Raw genomic sequence first — 17,937 nt, 5'->3', positions numbered from 1 at the left:
ATGTCTTTAGAAAAGTGGATAAGCACAAATTTAGGCCTGATTCTCTTCCCTCTTGTGTTGGCTTTGCCCTTGCAAATATGTTAATTTCAGTAAAGAAAATGAGGCTTTATTTTTCTGCCCGGTGGAGGGACTGACTTCCTCAGGCCCCTGTCTGTGTCCATCCCATCATGCCAGGGATGACTGGAGGGGATGGTACAGGCAGTACAGTCTGGGGACATCGGTGACAGAAACTGTCAGAGCATAAGTCCCCATGTGAGGGAAGGGGAGGAAAGCTTTCCCTGGGTTTTCCGGGCAGTACTAGTCTTCATGTCAGTGCCTTGCTGAGCATGAATGAAGACATATTGCAGAGACCAACTGTGGAGGCACTTTTTACTTCAGTCACAGTAAATACTGTATGGTGGAGGTATGGCCAAGTAAGAACAATCTGAAGACAGTCTTCATAGTCATGAAGACAGCTGTGTGGTAGTAGCCCCCATAAAACTCTGTGATCTTGTTTTCCGGATGCCACCTCTGGGAATATTTGCTATGATTGTGGCCATATATAAATATGGAGACAGGGATGATGTGCGGAAGTATTGGGGATATATTGCAGTTTATTGCTTTAAAAAAAAATCCAGAGACAAGATTGTCTCCCTCCTGATCTGATGTGGGTTAAAATATCATGTTGCCCTTTAACTTCCTGAGTGATGCACTAAAAGCGTATAACACTTGCAGTAAGATGGATAAATATTTTATTTCCTTGTGGAATGTCTTTCATAAGAGAAATTTTTTCCTCTTAGTTCCCTGGGAACAGCAAATCTTTGAGGAATTCTGGCACAGTCGTTCACACCTTTACACGACACTGGCTTTGCTAAGCGCTTTTCTATAAAATGGTATGGATTCATATTGTATGTGACATAAGGACCATTGCATGTCAGAGAGGCTGCAGCTTGACTGGGATTTGATGCTAGAAGAAACAGTTACAACAGCAAGGCGGACCATCACACTGTTAGGTGTGGACATGCCTGTAGGCATCCACATGTTCAATGCCCCACCAAAAAAGTCACAACCTGCCGATGTTGTAGAAAAAACCAATACGTGTGCACTTGTCACTCAGGGCCTTACACACACACTGTAATAGGAGTTATTGTACCCACTGAAGGGATGCCTGATCTTCAATACTAATTTTCTCAATGGAACAGCTTGATTTCCTCCCACTGTGCTTGCTGTAGTTTTAAGACTGAGTAAAAGAAATAGCTTTTATTTCAACAATCACAACATTACAGAGATCTCTTTCAGTCTTGTTCATTGTTGCTGTTAAATTCACATAAAGAAGCAATAATAGGACTATTTTTTTCAGAGTAATTTACAGCTGCTGAAGGTGTGGGCCTCAGATGTGCACTTCTGACATAGATACCACTATCAGCATGCTCTCTTAGAAGCTAAAAAAAGTTTTAAGGCTTACTTATTTTCTCCTACTGCCTTGAGTCTTTAGGGGAACTGTGTCCATTTCAATCCAGTTTGGAATAACTCTTGAACTTGCTGGAAATTTCTGCATTTCCTTTCCTGTTCTTCTTTCTCTGAAATTTGTATACATATGCTTTTGAATATTCATATTTACTCTATCTTTTAGGATTTGTTTGAGAACTTCTCCGTTGTACTTCTCATGTTGCATGTTGCCAGGTGAATTGAATAGAAACTACCTTGTTCTTTCTTAATTTAAGTTTTGCTTATAAGGCTCGGCCAGTTCTTAATACTAGCAAGCTGTTGCTTCTCTGCATAATCTAGAAATCACCAACATGTTTAAATAAGCTCCTATAGAAGTTACATCAGCTTTTCTGAATTTCCTAGTGGTGGTTCATTAGCTGGCAGCAAGACCACAACAAAAACCTCCTAGTCTATATTTATTTCCTATTTCTATTTTCCCCAGGATCATAATTGTTGATATATCAACATTTTATTGGTGGGGTTTATATAGTTGTGTATCATCAGGAAGAAATTCGCGCTATTCATAATCCAGTCTCAAATTCTTATCCTTCTTCATAATTCTCAAGAAACAACAAGCAGTGGCATTTTGTATCAAGATCATAAATGTCTTAGTCAGGCTCCTTACTATAGGATCTTTATTTGAAACTGCACTCTTCTATCTTCAGCTCAGTGCTCTTTTGTCCAATAATTAATTTGGAAGTCGGTGACCTCCTTTTTTGTAGCTTCTTCTTCAGCACTTTCTCTCTAAGCCAGCTGTTTTACCTTAGTAAATCCAAATCTCTGTAGCCCTAAAGAGGTCATTGTTCAGCTGGCAACATTTCTTTTGTTGCCTGAAAAGCATTTGCTAATTTTCACCCTTGTTTTTACCTCCTCACTGTGAGGGAGTTGGTTTCAAAGGCTTAACTGCCTGCTTACCACCCATTACACTTTAAAATATCCTTTTTGCTAAATGCAGAATTCAAAGCAGTGTTTTTACCATTATCATATTTACTGAGGTCATAACAGGAAAAGAATCATGCAGTTAGCTATGAAAACAGTGCCTGCACCATTTTCCTCACGAGTAATTCTATACTTTGTGGCATATTTTGAATGTTTCTGTGGAACTTAAACTACTGTTGAGCAAGTGTTGATTGATTGCTACAAGAACAGGGCTTTTGGCAAGAATTAAGCTTAACATTGGCAAGTTGCTTGATAATTATTAAGAGTGTGAAAACCAACACAAATACATGCATTTTGCAAGGAGCTCAATCTCAAACCACATTTACAGTAACATGTTCCTCTTGGTAGTGATTCTAGAAGACAGTTATACTATTTAATATTAAAAAATAAAATTAGAATTGGTAATATTTACTGCTGAATATCCAAAGGTGTTAAAATTAATTTCAAAATAAGGTAACCAATGTGTGTAGGAGGTCTTAATCAGCTACATTTGTTGCTAAAATGCTTCCTATTCCCTTCCTTTCTCTCTAGCAGTTCTGCTATGACATTTGTTGGAAGAATTTCTTTTTGGTTTTGTCTTCAGTGACTTAATTGTAATTCTGTCCAGAAATTTCTGTGAAACCAACCATTTACAATTTGGTAAGGGTTTGGGTTTTTTTTTTTTTTTTCAATTAAGAAAGATGAAATGCGTTTACAAAGTGACAGTGGAAGCATTTTCATCTTCAAATAGATGGAAAATTTTCTTTCTAGAATCCCAAAGAAAATGCCATGAAAATTTAATTAAACAATTTAAATATAAAACAGTATCTATTGTTATGCTAGTATCTGTAAAAAAACCCAGGATGTAACACTAGTATCCAGAAGTTCTAATCTCGGAGAGCCATTCTAGGGAGAATGGTATCTGGACAAGGAAATTCACTGGTTGATATTGTTTCTTTAAGGCAGGAGTCTCCAGATCTGTTGTAGCTGCATCTCACTTCACAACACATCAGTTTTTTCCAGCTAGGCATAACTTCCTGTGTATGGGCTGCTCCCACTTCTGGTTTGCTCCACCTTCCTCCATCCTGTGTCTTCCTCTTCCTCTTGCCCCCATCAGTGCCACAATCATGTATCAGCTTGACCAGTTATCATCACTTGTCATCAGTTACTCACAAGTGAGGAAATGAGCATCTCTAGAAGTTGTTTAACATCTTTTAAACACCTTTCTTGAGATAACAAAACCCACCTTTTTTTAGATGTCTTTCTTTTACTGGTCATTGGGTAAGTAACTGAGACTTTGATGTCAAAATTTTTAAATGTCCTAAGTTATATAACTACTCTTACTCATGATCTCTGAAATCAGAAGTTTTACTCTTGGGATAAATTTACTGCTGTACAGGTGGAGAATAGCATACTACTTGTAAACAGGCATTTGGGGATCCAGACTCATAGGATTAAGAAAGGTACTCTGTGATTAAGGCACATTAATGGGAGTCGCACTGCTATAGTATCACTAGGCTACCTTTAAAACAGCCCGTTGCTCATGGAAGGCTCTTATTTGTCAGCTTTACCTGGAGTTGCAGATATTCAGACTTTTGCCATGAAAAAATTGTAAGGCTATTATCCCCAAAAAAGCTCAACTTACTAGTTTGAGACATATTAGAGCCATAGTTTCTTTGGGTATGGAGGAAAAAATGGTGAATGTGGTTTGGGATTTCTTGGGGGGATTTTTTTGTGTAGTGTGGTGTTTGTCGGCACTGTGCTTTGCTCAGACATTCTTGTCTGAATGTCTTCAGTTCTGGCGATTTTCAAGGCAATCTAGGTCAGCATATGGATTTTAGAGAACTTGGAAAATTTGATGATAAACGATAAGGTCATCTTGTCATTTAATGTGATGGGTGCTATGAGCCAGTGAAAGCTTCTCTGTTCATTCATGGAATGTATATATAGGTGGTGTATTTTGAAAATTCAGTGTGTGCTTCTGCACCTGCACATGAGGATTTTTGATTTGGATTTCCACCTTCATTTAGATTACTCAGAAGGTAATGTTCTCTTCAGAAATCACTATGTTCTCTTCAGAAAATGACAGCTCTGGTTTGACCTTCTTTAAAAAGAGATGGGGTAATTGTAGAAAAGTGCATTAGCTAGCAAAGTTGTTATATATAAAAAAAAAAAAGATTAGGTGAGAGTGGCTGGTTCAGGATTATTCAGTTTTCCAAATAAATGGAATAACTGAAGTATTTCCTTTGGGATCTCAGCATCAAAGATCATTATAACTGTAGGACCCTAGTTTATGTGGAGATGATAGGTGATTTTGTTGATCATGGATTCCCGTCTAACTGGGTTGGGAGACTTGAACTATGAAATGTTGAATGACGTGGAGAATAATACAGCTGCTTAGGTAACCACATCACACCTTCAGATACTACTGTCCTACATGTGTAGCTCAAAATCTTAAATGCTTTGAGTAGGAAAGATACTCCTATGAGTAGTTTGAGGCACAAGACAATGGGGCTAAGACCTAAGGAAAAAAAATGTACAGTTGTGTAGATTCTTGTGTTTTTCCATTGAATTTCCACACTCTACCATGCGGTACTGCCTTCAGAACCTAGCTCTCTCCATGCAATGACATTGTATGCATTAGCTACCTGTTCACCAAGTACACAGTTATGACATAATATGTATTGAACAATGACAGAATTATTGTAATAAGAACATGTATTAAGACTTGCACAAGTTCCAATATTTATCACGTTTTAATTTTCAGACCTTGCGTAAGTTAGTTCACGGAAGTTGACCATGTAAAGAATGGTTTGACCTGCAATGTAAGGGCATTGCTACTGAGACAAAAAAAAAAAGTGTAGACATGGCTTTTGAAAGCAATGTTCAAATCCAGACTGGTAACATAAACCAGGCTTCTAGACCTGTATTTATAATTAAATCTGGGAGCCACTTCATAGTCAGATGACAAAGTGCTGAAATGTGGAGACGTGCAAAAAAAAAACCCTTATATAAGTGGAAATTGCAAAAAGGTTAAGATCATCTGGATACTCTTTATATTTGTCCAAACTAAAGACAGAAAATCATGTTTGCTTAAGAGATATGTTCAGCTTTTGCACATGCCATCCTGAAATCTGGAATGCTTTTGATTGAGAATATTTTGTCACCAGTTTTAGGAAGTCTTACAGAATTATATATTGCCCATTATATACAACAAAAGCAGTGGATCAGCTAAGTGTGGTTAGAAATTCTGCAAGAAAAACTGACAAAGGCCCAATTCTCTTCCAGCTTTACAGAGAGGCTCCTTTGATTTAATAGATTTGTTCCCACGTAATTGAGGGCAGGACTGGGGCAGAAGGGCATACTGGGAAATTCATTCTCCTGCCTTTATAAATAAGGAGTTGATTCTGACATAATGTGATACTTGCATAATAGATGATTGTCACATATGTTGCAAAACCCACTATTGTGCCTTCCTCCATATAAGGCTAGAATTGAGCCCAGTGTTTCTATTTTAGGCACTGAAATACAGATTCTAATTAGTGATGTACTTATGTATTATTCCTACTCCAGAGAAATAACTCTTACAGAAGGCTTGTACTTGTGTAACATATGTTTATTTAGCCTTTTGTAGATGTATTATCTAACTATTGCTTTAATAGTTCAGGCCATGGATTATTAATTGAAACAGTAAAATAAGCAATCATCTTTGGTTGCCATAGCAAAGCTACCCAAAATATAGTTGCTGAGGAAACCATACTGAGAATATACACAATATATAACCTAATAATGTTGATATACAGCTTTAAGATTACGAGGATATAAAATATACTTGTGCTCTTGTTGAGACTTTAAATATTGAATCTGATAAATGCTTATTAATTTCTTTTTGAAAGTCTTCCTATTGCATGTGAAGATACAGCTTACTTAACAATCAGGTATGTTATATGTCTGATAATCCTTAGACTATGTAATGATTTTTTAAAAAAATCCTGCTTCATTAAGGGAAGAAATAGACTTTGGAAAAAGATCATAAATAGATGAAAACTGAGCAAACATCATCATGATGAATGCTGCTTTTGTAGTACAAGTAAAGAGCTACAACAATGAGAAAAAGAATAATTGAAAATATAGTTTTTCCCTGCAGCATCGTGGTACTTTATTTCTTATTATCAGAAAAGGCTAGAATGACCTGCCACATCCAAGATGTCTTGTGTAATATGTGTCATATCTTTTCTGATGAAGGCATGTATATAACCCTTTTTGATGTGTTTCCAGTATGGAGGATTTCAGAACATCCCTGTGCAACCTGTTCAAGGGCTTTGATCCTCCACTGCTATTAAGATTTTCCCACTGTCTACCATGAATATTTATTGCTGCAGCTTAAGCCATTTACTTCTTGTCCTGTGTATCACGGGTAGAGAACAGAGTATTTCATTCCTTTCAGTGTACGTGAAGGTTGTTATTGTGTCCCCAAATTAGTCATATCCTATTTGATTAAATAATTGCAGTTTTCTATTTTTCTTGACTTTTTACATTTTATGCTTAGATTGTTACAACTTTCTTGAAATTCTGGGCCTGGAAGTGGATCACTGTCCTGGGTTCAGCTATAGCAGTCATTTTTCTCCTGCTTAGTAGCTGGTGCAGTGCTGTGTTTTTTAACTTTCAGCCTGGGAACAACGCTGATAACACCGATGTTTTTAGTTGTTGCTAAGTAATGTTTATTCCAACCAAGGACTTTCTCAGTCTCATGCTTTGCCAGGGAGGAGGGGAAGCCGGGAGGAAGCAGAGACAGGACACCTGACCCAAACTAGCCAAAGGGGTATTCCGTACCACAGCACGTCATGCCCAGTATATAAACCGGGGGGAGTTACCCGGAAGGCCCTGATCACTGCTCGGGTCGGGCTGGGTATCGGTCGGCGGGTGGTGAGCAATTGTATCCTCTCCCCTTGTTATTTCACTAATCGTTATTATCATTGGTGGTAGCAGTAGTGGTTTTGTGTTATACCTTAGTTGCGGGACTGCTCTTATCTCAACCCGTGGGAGTTACATTCTTCCCATTCTCCTCCCCATCCCTCCGGGAGCGGGGGGAGGAAGAAGGGGGGGGGGAAGTGAGCGAGCGGCTGTGTGGTTCTGAGTTACCGGCTGGGCTCAAACCACGACAGTTCTTTTTGGCGCCCAACATGGGGCTCGAACCCACGACCCTGAGATTAAGAGTCTCATGCTCTACCGACTGAGCTAGGGGTGGAAACACAGCCCTACCATCTGCCATGGACTGATCCAGACTGCACTGGAACAGGGGCAAGCTCCAGAACACCTGCAATACATTGATGACATCATCGTGTGGGGTGATACAGCGGAAGAAGTTTTTGAGAAAGGGAGGAAAATAATCCAAATCCTGCTGAAGGCCGGTTTTGCCATAAAACGGAATAAGGTCAAGGGACCTGCACAGGAGATTCAATTTTTGGGAATAAAATGGCAAGATGGACGCCGCCAGATCCCCACAGACGTGATCAACAAGATAACAGCAATGTCTCCACCAACTAACAAGAAAGAAACACAAGCTTTCTTAGGTGTTGTGGGGTTCTGGAGAATGCGCATCCCAAATTACAGTCTGATTGTAAGCCGTCTCTACCACGTGACCCGGAAGAAGAATGATTTCAAATGGGGCCCTGAGCAACAACAAGCCTTTGAACAAATTAAACGAGAAATAGTTCATGCAGTAGCCCTTGGACCAGTCCGGGCCGGGCCAGATGTGAAAAATGTGCTCTATACCGCAGCTGGGGAGAATGGTCGTACCTGGAGCCTCTGGCAGAAAGCTCCAGGGGAGACTCGAGGTCGACCCCTTGGCTTTTGGAGTCGGGGATATAAAGGATCCGAGGCCAGCTACACTCCCACTGAAAAAGAGATACTGGCAGCCTATGAAGGGGTTCGAGCTGCCTCAGAAGTGATTGGAACTGAAGCAAAAAAAAGCTGAACCCAGGACAATCCCATATTCCATCTGAAACCTAATCCATGCTAGAGAGAGCAAGGAGATTATTTCATTTGTCTTCGCATATTCCTACTTTTAAGTCCTAACATGGCTCTTTATCTTCTTCTTGGGAGCAGGCCATTGTTCACTCACGTTCTGTTTGTGATCCACTGTAATCCCTGAGATCAATTTCTACCTAAATCAAATGTTGTACATCCTGCCTTTGTGCAGTCAATTATTGCTAAGAATAGAAGCGTGCATTTATTCATGGTGAATTGTTTCCTGTTCGTCAGTAGATCATTATTTGTTTGTTAAGAATATTTGAACAGTCATGATGCTAGCCAAGATATTCACAGCCCCTTTTAGTTTGTCTTTTAGAAATATAATTGTAATAATACAAGAAAAAGAGCATAGGAAGCCTTTCTCTTTAATCTTCAGACTGTTAATAAAAATGTTGCTAGTGCTAAAGCCAGGACAGACTACAGTTGAACCTCAATACATCCATTTATTTTTGACAGTTATCTACTGTCAGCTGCTATCTAGCCTCCAGTTGTCCAACCAGTTTTGCATCATGCAGTAGGAGGTTGAGCAAGACCATATTTCCCTAACTTGTGTATGACAAGCCTATCCTGCTAGGTTGCTTTCCCTAGTCATTCAGCAGGCTGAGATTTCCCGTTACCTACAGGTCCCATGCTTACTTCCTCCTTCTGCAGATAAAAAACTCCCTTAGTGCAATCTTCCTGGTCTTTAATCAGCTATGGCTGTACCTACACTCTTTTATTTTCTTAACCTTGAATAAACCTTCCTTCAGTTGGCGCGGCTTTCTCCATATGCTGGGTCTCCAAGCTGCTAACTTGGTACTGAGTACACATGGTAACTTCTCTTTATTTGCCTGCTCTTAGTGAAAAAGCTATATTCTTTAATATTGACAAGTGAGTCATGCGAGATTTCCCACAAAATATATGCTATGACTATTTAGTCATGTACTTAATCATGTAGTAAGATTTCCAGTTCTTTTTATTTAGTTTCACATTTCTGGCCAATATGTTAAGACATTTAAGGTATTTAGCAAATCAACTTGAGTTCTCTCTCTCTGCTATACCCTGTTATGGATAGGATTAGCTTTTTCACCTGTGTTTAGACTTTTCCCAAGGTTCTTGTATTTTGTCACAACCCTTTCACAACAGATTAGCATGTGATATGAAGAAGACGCTGCCTTTGCCCAGCAGCACAGGGAAAATGACGATGAAAGGAGTTGTGTCCTTTCTGACAATGCTCCTCCCTAACCCCAACACTTCAGCCTTTCCCTAGAACCTTGCAAGTATTCCCATTTATGCCAGGGCTGGGCAGAAGGGTGCTGGTGGGCAAGTGGCGCTGGGCTGGAGATGTGAGTGGGACAGCCCAGTGCTCTGTAAAGCTGCAGCCCCAAGGCAGGTCTGAGGTCCTGCTAGGAAGCCCAGGAGATGAGTCAGGGTCAGGATCAAGACCATGAGGGCACAAGGCTGGACACAGGCAGAGCTACAAGGTGCCTCCAACAAGCACCAAAAGAGCGGGCCTGGGCTCGTTCCCAATCCCACCTCAGAGGAGGCCCCAGAGGAGATTTTTAATGGCCCTTTTTCACAACTTGGCTGTTTTCTGTGAAACTGGATCCCAGGTTACGTGGCTGCACCAGATCAGGGCAGACCTTGAGCATGGGCAGTGAAACGCTGGAGGAGGACTGCTGTCACCGTTGGTTTGGATCTCTCAGATTTACATGACAAAAAGTACTTTGTAAATTAAAAACTTTTTTATGAGCTCATTAGGAAAGAGAAGAAACAGAGGTACAAGGGCTCATTGTCCTTTGTACAGACTAGTTTAACATGTGAATTCACTAATTCATCAAGTAATTCATGACATTTCTAACTCACAAGTTCTCTAATTCATAACTCGCAACTCATAACTTGTGCAGCTATGAGCAAAATAGTTGCTTAGCCAATGGTGAGAGTGCTCACCCTTCCTCCTCCATCACGGTGCAGGGATCCCCTGTATCACACCAGGAAGCATGCAAGCCTTAGCAGTCCTTCTGCTGTTGGATCCACTTCATAAACTTTTTTGGTAGGCTGATGTATTTATACCTTCCAGCTTGGAAGTTTGGTCTATCCAATTTCTGTGAGTTAGCAGATTCTGAAGAAAACTAAACTGCCAGTCAATCAATATGCAAGGATTGTGTCTGCAGGAGACAGCAAGCTGCAGGTGGCAGTGGCTTTGTAAGGACCCTCAGCTGTTTCTGGCCACCATGTCCTGCCTACATGTTGCTGTCACTTTGACCTAACAGCATATCTTAGGCCTCGGCATGAGCTGTGTGTTAGCCAAAACCTGAGCAGGAGTTGAATGAAAGTCGCAGCTATGGAGAAAGACAGTTAGAGGCTGGTCAGGCCATTGATAGCCTGTTGGTGCTCCTGAGCCTTGGCAGGTTATTTATGGCAGTATCCTTAGTGCTCTTGAATAAGGGACACAAAATCCTGGGATATCTTTTAATTACTCCTAGACGGTGACACAGTTCTTGGTCTCCAGAGTGGTGTACAGGTTTACATTGTGGCAGGCATATGCTTTAAAACAAGTCACATCACGCAGAATACTGGTCATCCACAGACTTATCAATAATTTCAGCCAGAAACTTCAATAAGGATTTTCAGAAGGCTGAGTTTAGGAGGTTGTACAGATTTATTGCCTTAATGCTCCCTAAGCAAAGCCTGAGTAGTCTGGAATGGTTCTGGATTGTGTCAATGAGTGATAGATTAAAGATTCCGCAGGTACCGTGTACAAAGCGACACCACTGGCCAGAATGGTTCCTTGAAAGCTATTCTGGTGTACTGTGTCAGTAATCCATAGATAATAGGTCTCTGGGGGACTTTTGATCTGGGTTTTTCGATTCATGAGGCAGTAAGGATGCTTTGACTTGCCAAGTCTAGGCAAACTTTGGCACATCTTGAAGCGTATTTGAAGGGCTTGAAGCAGCGTCTCACAGACTTTTATTGAACTTGTAACAGATTTAAAGGGGGAACAGTCAGGAAATGCAGTGATTCTGGACTGGGGAAAGGCATGAGTGGGAGGGAAATCATGCAGTGCTCAGCCAAAATGTTAACTGTAGAAACAATTTTCAGACACAGAGGTAAAGAAAATGATTTAATATATTTCCAAGTCTTGCAATAGCTGCACAATATTGTGTCAAATTTTCTGACTTGCTGCAGACTCACAGTAGAATATATTTACATTCTTCTGCTAGAGTGAGAAGTAATCACACAGTAATTTCACAAGCAAACCTAGAAACATTAACAGTTCTAATTATTGAGTGATAGGAAGCATATTGATAGTTTACTTTCATGTAATTAAAAGACAGCAGAAGGAAAATTTCAAAATTAATTGCCACAGTTTCACGCAATGATGTGATACGGAAGTAGGAAACAGCTTTGGAAACTAAAATCTGTCAGCAGTGGAACTTGATACTGAAAAAGGCTCATCTTACATAAAACATTTCTGCTTATTCGATCCAATTAGCATGGCCTCTCAAAACCTTGTATTATCACATAGTCGTGTTCTGTTTCATGTTTGCATGCTCCCAAATTTCTTACTTTAAAATTTGTTATTAAATAAGAAAAAATACATTTAGTACATAGCATGTTCTCATTACATTTTAAAGATAACTCTTTTATGAGTAAACCATAGAATTAAAAAGACTTTGTCCTTTAGAAAAAGATGATTCAAAATGTAAGCTCCAGTGGATCATTAAATGTTTTTGCTAAATTATGTATTTTCAGAAACATTTAGAGACACAGCTACATTTTATCAACTTGTGGATGAATAGTTAATGAATACTGTTCAGAAATTGTTATTATTCATGAATTCTTGTTATTCATGTCTGGATCCTTGTTTACTCAACTGAAACAAGATTACTTTGGAATGTGGGCTGAGCTCACTAGCCTTAGTTTGCATGGAGTGTCTTTACAAACAAATACCTTATTTTTGAAGCATGCTTGTTTGTGGCGAATCATTATGAATCCCAATGTGCTGCTTAGGCTTTACTTACACATCATTAGAGTACCCCTTGAATGTTTTAACAAGAAATGTAGTAACTATTGTGCCTCTAAATAACAAATGACACTTCAGCAGTGTACCCTTTCCTAGTGATATACCAACCATCATCTGTCAAGCCAAGGATGTGAATGGCAGGTGTCACTCTTCCTTAGTATCCAAAGTGGCACAGCCACAATGGTACACGATACTCATGTCTAGTCAAATGAGGCATTTAGTTAACAGGTGGCCTGCAATAACTAAAATAGATGTGTGGGAAAGGTTTCATTGAAATGCGTGTTGCATACCTCTTTTTCTAATCTTCTCCCATTACATGAGCTCTTTCTGTTCTATTGAATTCTGTATTAAATGAACGTTATGACCTGTAAGAGTTACAGCAAGAAGAAATTATTCTCACTTATCACATTACAGAAATGCAAAGCCTCAAACAATAATGTAAAATTATTTTTCATGGTAAGTTTCTTCATGTGAGGCTGCACTTACTGTTTTGAATTCTTAGTTTTAAGGTTATGCCTCTATTACATTACCAGTTGCAGGTGGCCTAATTAAAACCAAGACTTATTAAGAGTCAAGTGGGAAGATCAAATCATAATGAAGGAAATATTATGAATAATATATAGTAATTTATATGCAGCAGAAGCTAAAATAGGTAGGCAAATTTTGAATTAGTTATCTCAAATTTAGACAGACCACATTCCCATTCCCCTATTTGAACCTTGAAAAGACCCAGCCTGTCATACACCATTCATGTCTATTTTAGCCTCTTTACCTTTTTATTTCACCTGTAGTCCTGTTGTACTTTGGTGTCTCTAATTATCTAATTCTAATTATAAGAATATACAGACTTGAAACAGTTCATGCTCACACAGAGACAAAACACCCACATGTTACTGGAGGCTCTACACCTGTTCCAGGAAGGATGCTAAGAGATACGACAGTTTGGCAAAGGTAGAGCACTTAGGAAGAGTGACCTTAGGCAAAGCATAGAGCTGGCATATGCTCCATGCACCTGTCAGTTTGTAATGGTGACTGACATAGACTGAGAAAGAAACACATTTCAAAATAGAAACCAAAATAAGTGCTTCAGTGATGAAAACCCAAACTGTGCAGAAGTTTGTTTGATGGTGTGCCACACAGCCTGCACATGTGTTGGAAATGCATCTGTCTCGTGGCATTCTGAAAAGGATTGGAAACAAAAGAGAGGCATCCTCATTATGTGGCATGTTGCATTCTGTATCAATGTTTCAGTGTGATGGCAGTTGTGTTAGAGCCTGTAGTAATGACAGGAAATACAAATACAAAATGCTCTTGATAAGCCTCTCTTTTCCTTTCCTTCTTGAAAAAAACACAAGGTGAGGTAAGTTGTTTAAAATGTACAGAATGGACAGATCGAACTGTATCAAGAAAATGATGAAAAGTTGCTATTCAGTGCAGTTGTTCAATGCTGCAATGTTTTACACTGAACTTCTTTCGGCAGTTTTCCTCGTTTCAGGATTTGTTGGATATAGTCCTGCAAGCACACCTTCAGGTAACAACTAATGTGACTGATCCTCATGTAACTATAGTCAATGGTGTCAACATCTGTAAGTGAAGGCATACATGGTTTCAGAATAAGAGAAGCTTATATGCGTCTTAGATAACACTATGTGCCACATAAAGCCCTAGAGCTTTTCATATTCTTTTTATTTTGTAAATATATAGGTGTTAGCTTTTTAAATTAGATGACAATTCATGCCATAAGAAAATAGGCATTCCGTTTGTGCTACACATAATCTGAAGAGCTTTGGGGTGGGAGACACACAGAGAAAAACAGTTTTAAGCCTGTTGGGAATTGCTTGTTCCTATGGCTTATTTACAGTTACATCTTTCTTTGAATAGCTTTTCCTAAGGACCAAAATTATTGGAAACAATGCAAGTGGAGTCCATATATGAGGGTTTTAAAGGACATCAGAAAGATGAAAATCATATTTAAAATACTTTCCCTATGCAACGACCAACACCATGCAGTGTCTAACAATATCTTGTGACGTTAAAAGAATTTTTGCAAACTAAATTAGCTTTTATGAATAGTTCATATTTCCTTCAGCATGTGAAGCCAGCATAGTTCTTTCAGTTATTTCAATGTTCTCATGCCTGATTACAATGCTGACAAGTCTGTTGCTAGCCTTCCAAGCTAGTTTGTGTCTCTAGGCACAGCCCGGCGCAGCACAAGTGGCACAGGCTGAAGCACCACAAAAGCAGCACTTGGAAGCATTGTGTGTCAAGGACACTCCTCTTCTGCTTGTATGTTGTGTGTATGAAAACAGGAGGCAGGAAGAGAATTTGTGGCTTGTCTTCAAAAATAATAGCTCACTGCCTTGCTCACAGTGGCCAGGTATTCTGACTGCAGAGTACGTGGGTGAAGATGGAGCACTTCCAGATAGAACTCACTTCTATGTGCATTTCATTTCACCTCTCCAAGGTTGTTTACTAGCCCAGGCTCGCTTTCATGATCTCAGGGGACTTGCTCTCCTTTTTGTCAATGACATGAAAGGAACAGGACACCTCACAACACTGTGAGTGTTTGATGTTTGGTAAAATCAGCCTTTCAGCTTTAACTCCCATTTCTAAACCTGATGTAGAAATCATATAAATTATATAATGGGCATTAAGTAAACTCTGAAACTTTCTCTGTAATCTCTCCTAATTTCCTTAAGGTCTCACCAGCCCTTCAAGAAGTAGAAATCTTTAATTCTGATGGGAGGAGAGAATTGGAACACTTAGAAAAAGTGCAAACTAGAGTATACATCTAACTCAGCTGAATGTCTTTGAGACATTAAAATCCCATGGGATTGGCAAGTTGGGTCCCTTTGTGTCTAGACCCACTATATGAATTCTGGGGCAGTTTGCAGAACCATTGAGGTCGGTTCCTATTTTGCACTTTTGTGACATCTGTCACGTCACCATAGAATAGACTTTGTCCTGCATTTTGGCACGAACTGGGGAAGGGGTCTTACACTGCGGTATGTATGATACACATTTCTACAGTAAGAAAGGTTGAATTTCTAACTTCTAAACAGCCGCCAAATATTTTTCCCTTTTCTGTTGACTGGGATTCTCAGGATACAACTGTGCAGCACAAAGCATACTTCGTGGAGCCATCTGCGCTAGCCTGGAGAGCAGAAGTATGTAACTATGCTACCCTGGTTCTCCTCTAGAGCAGATATATCGTGTTGTTAATGAGCATTAAGTATACAGTACTGAGCCCAATACTGTAAAAATCATATCTTCTCTGTGTTATCTAACTTCTTTTTTCCCCCACAGCATTAAGTTCTGCCATATAGATATATCCGAAGGATTTTAAGGACTGGCCTGAGGGAGCTTGGGCAGAGTGAGGATCTCAGATGTCCAGTTTCCTATTGGCCTTACTGGTGGAAGAACTTTTCTTCCACTAATAGTTGCAGACAGCATTTAATAGAAATAGAGTGCCAATAAAAATTTAGTATGTTCTTATTTGTAATCTTGCTTTCCCATTTCAGAAGGAAGAAAGACACTTTCTTAGAGAAGGCATAAAGAGTTGGCTAAGGGGCACAGATAGCTTCTTGGCTCAAATGTGAAGGAGGAAGCACTATGATGACAGGTACATATTTTAATAGATTCCTGACAAAGCCTTGGTGGTAAGGTTATTATTTACTCACCCTAGCATAAAAGACTGTTGCATGCATTTTAAAGTAACTTTCAAATTTGTTCGTTCAACATGGTTTGGGTGCATGGTTCAAATACTTTTTAAGAAAATGATTCCTCTAAGCTGACATAATACATACATAACAGCTACAGAAAATAATGTAAAAAATAATATTAATCCCTTACACAGAGAGAAGATCTTATGCCAGGAATCAAACGGAGAAGACTGCTGCCTCTTTCATCTTTAATAACTGAAGTGTGGTCCCTGGAGACTGAAGGTCATTGCATATAATGTTTCATAATGTGATATGCAGTCCCAGCATATAATACTCCATCCTCATCTCAGGGGCAGATGGCATGAGTCACAGGTACAAATATACAAACTTACAGTTTCATGCTGTTTAGCTCAAGATGAAATGGTATGTGATGGCACCTGTTGTCTCTGAAGTCTTTGCAGATATTTCCTCTGCATTAAAGATGAAAAGACTCATAACTCAATAGACTGTTAGCCTCCTTTCCTTTTTATTGTGATTGTTCTGTCTCTCTCTGACAGTCATTTCTCCCACCACAAATACATTTTGAAGTCACTGTCCGATTTCCCCAAATTTTACTGAAGTGAAGTCCCAAACATATTAAGCTCTTAAAAGTGTCAGAAAAAGCAGTGGTTCAGTAGAGGAAAGACATCAGAATAAAAGCCCAAACTGGCAAACACCCATTTAAATGCCTGCACTGGCTATGTGATCTGAGCAGTTACTCATTCGGTTTGGGCTCTAGGTGGCCAGGAACCCTGTGCACAGGTCTGCCTGGCTGCAGTGCAGCACAGCTGGGGAAGAAGTGCTAATCTAGAATAGAAAAGGGAGCTGGGGGCTGGAGGACATGAGCAAAAGTGGGGGAAAGGAATCAAAGGGGCTATGAGTACAGTGCCTGAGGACCAGAGACAGATCAAGGGCCAGAAGCCTGCATGGTGTGGGTAAAACAGCTTTGTGGAAGGTGGGACCAGGAATATACATCGAACTATAATTATAGCAGAGCAGTCTGTGGAATGTGCATAAAGCTAGTTCTGCTACATATAGAGCCATTTTTAACAACTACAAATAGGCACTGTAATTTGGGGACTTGCAGCTGCCCTGTTGAGCATGACTTGACCAAATCTCTGCTGAGATGAAATTCCTAAAGGAAGTTGGTATAACTACGATTCACTATAAACACTCCTTGTCCTCAACAGGACAGGGGACAAAAATAAGATGAAAAGCCCATGGGTTGAGGTAAGGACAGAGAGATCATTCCAGTTACTGTCACAGACTAAGCAGACTCCCCTTGGGGAAGATTAATTTAATTTATTGCAAATTAATAACAGAGTAGGATGGTGAGAAAAAGACAAAAACTAAACCACCTCCACCCCTTCCCCCTTTCTCCCAGGCTCAACTTCAGCCCTTCGTTCTTGACTCCTCTACCGTCTCCTGCACCCAGGTTGCAGGGGGATGGAGAATGGGGGTTGCAGCCAGTTCATAACAGCTAATCTCTGCTGCTTCTTCCTTCTCATGTTATTCCTCTGCTCAAGCGCAGGGTCCCTCCCATGGGATGCAGTCCTGCACGAACATTGTCAATATGGGTTGTCTGACTTGGCTGTCTGCAGGGCTGTTCCTCACTCCTTTGTGGTCCCAGATCCTCTCTCTTTCAGACATTTTTGCCCTCTCTTAAATCTGTTTCCCTGAGTCACCATCTTGGCTGAGAGTCCCAGCTGTGCTCTCTGGTGGGTTGGTTGGAGTCACTGGAACTGGCCATGTCCAACATGGGGCAGCCCCAACCTCTCCTTACAGAGGCTGCTCCACAGCCCCTGCTGCCAG

The 17,937-nt window shown here is 40.0% G+C and overlaps 1 long non-coding RNA gene and 1 other non-coding gene across 2 annotated transcripts; one reads left to right on the top strand and one right to left on the bottom strand.

The window, feature by feature from the left end:
* Window positions 1-6,086: 6,086 nt before the first annotated feature.
* Window positions 6,087-16,588, top strand: LOC115605501. Its single transcript, XR_003990617.1, has 3 exons — window positions 6,087-6,323; window positions 15,946-16,046; window positions 16,281-16,588. It is a non-coding gene; the product is annotated as an uncharacterized LOC115605501 (long non-coding RNA).
* TRNAK-CUU lies at window positions 7,561-7,631 on the bottom strand. The gene has a single exon. It is a non-coding gene; the product is annotated as a tRNA-Lys (tRNA).
* Window positions 16,589-17,937: the final 1,349 nt, after the last annotated feature.

The sequence above is a fragment of the Strigops habroptila genome, chromosome 3 (genome assembly GCF_004027225.2).
Source record: "Strigops habroptila isolate Jane chromosome 3, bStrHab1.2.pri, whole genome shotgun sequence".
In the NCBI taxonomy this organism is placed as follows: domain Eukaryota; kingdom Metazoa; phylum Chordata; class Aves; order Psittaciformes; family Psittacidae; genus Strigops; species Strigops habroptila.
Note: the sequence above shows the minus strand (reverse complement) of the source record. Positions and strands in the feature narration are given on the sequence as shown.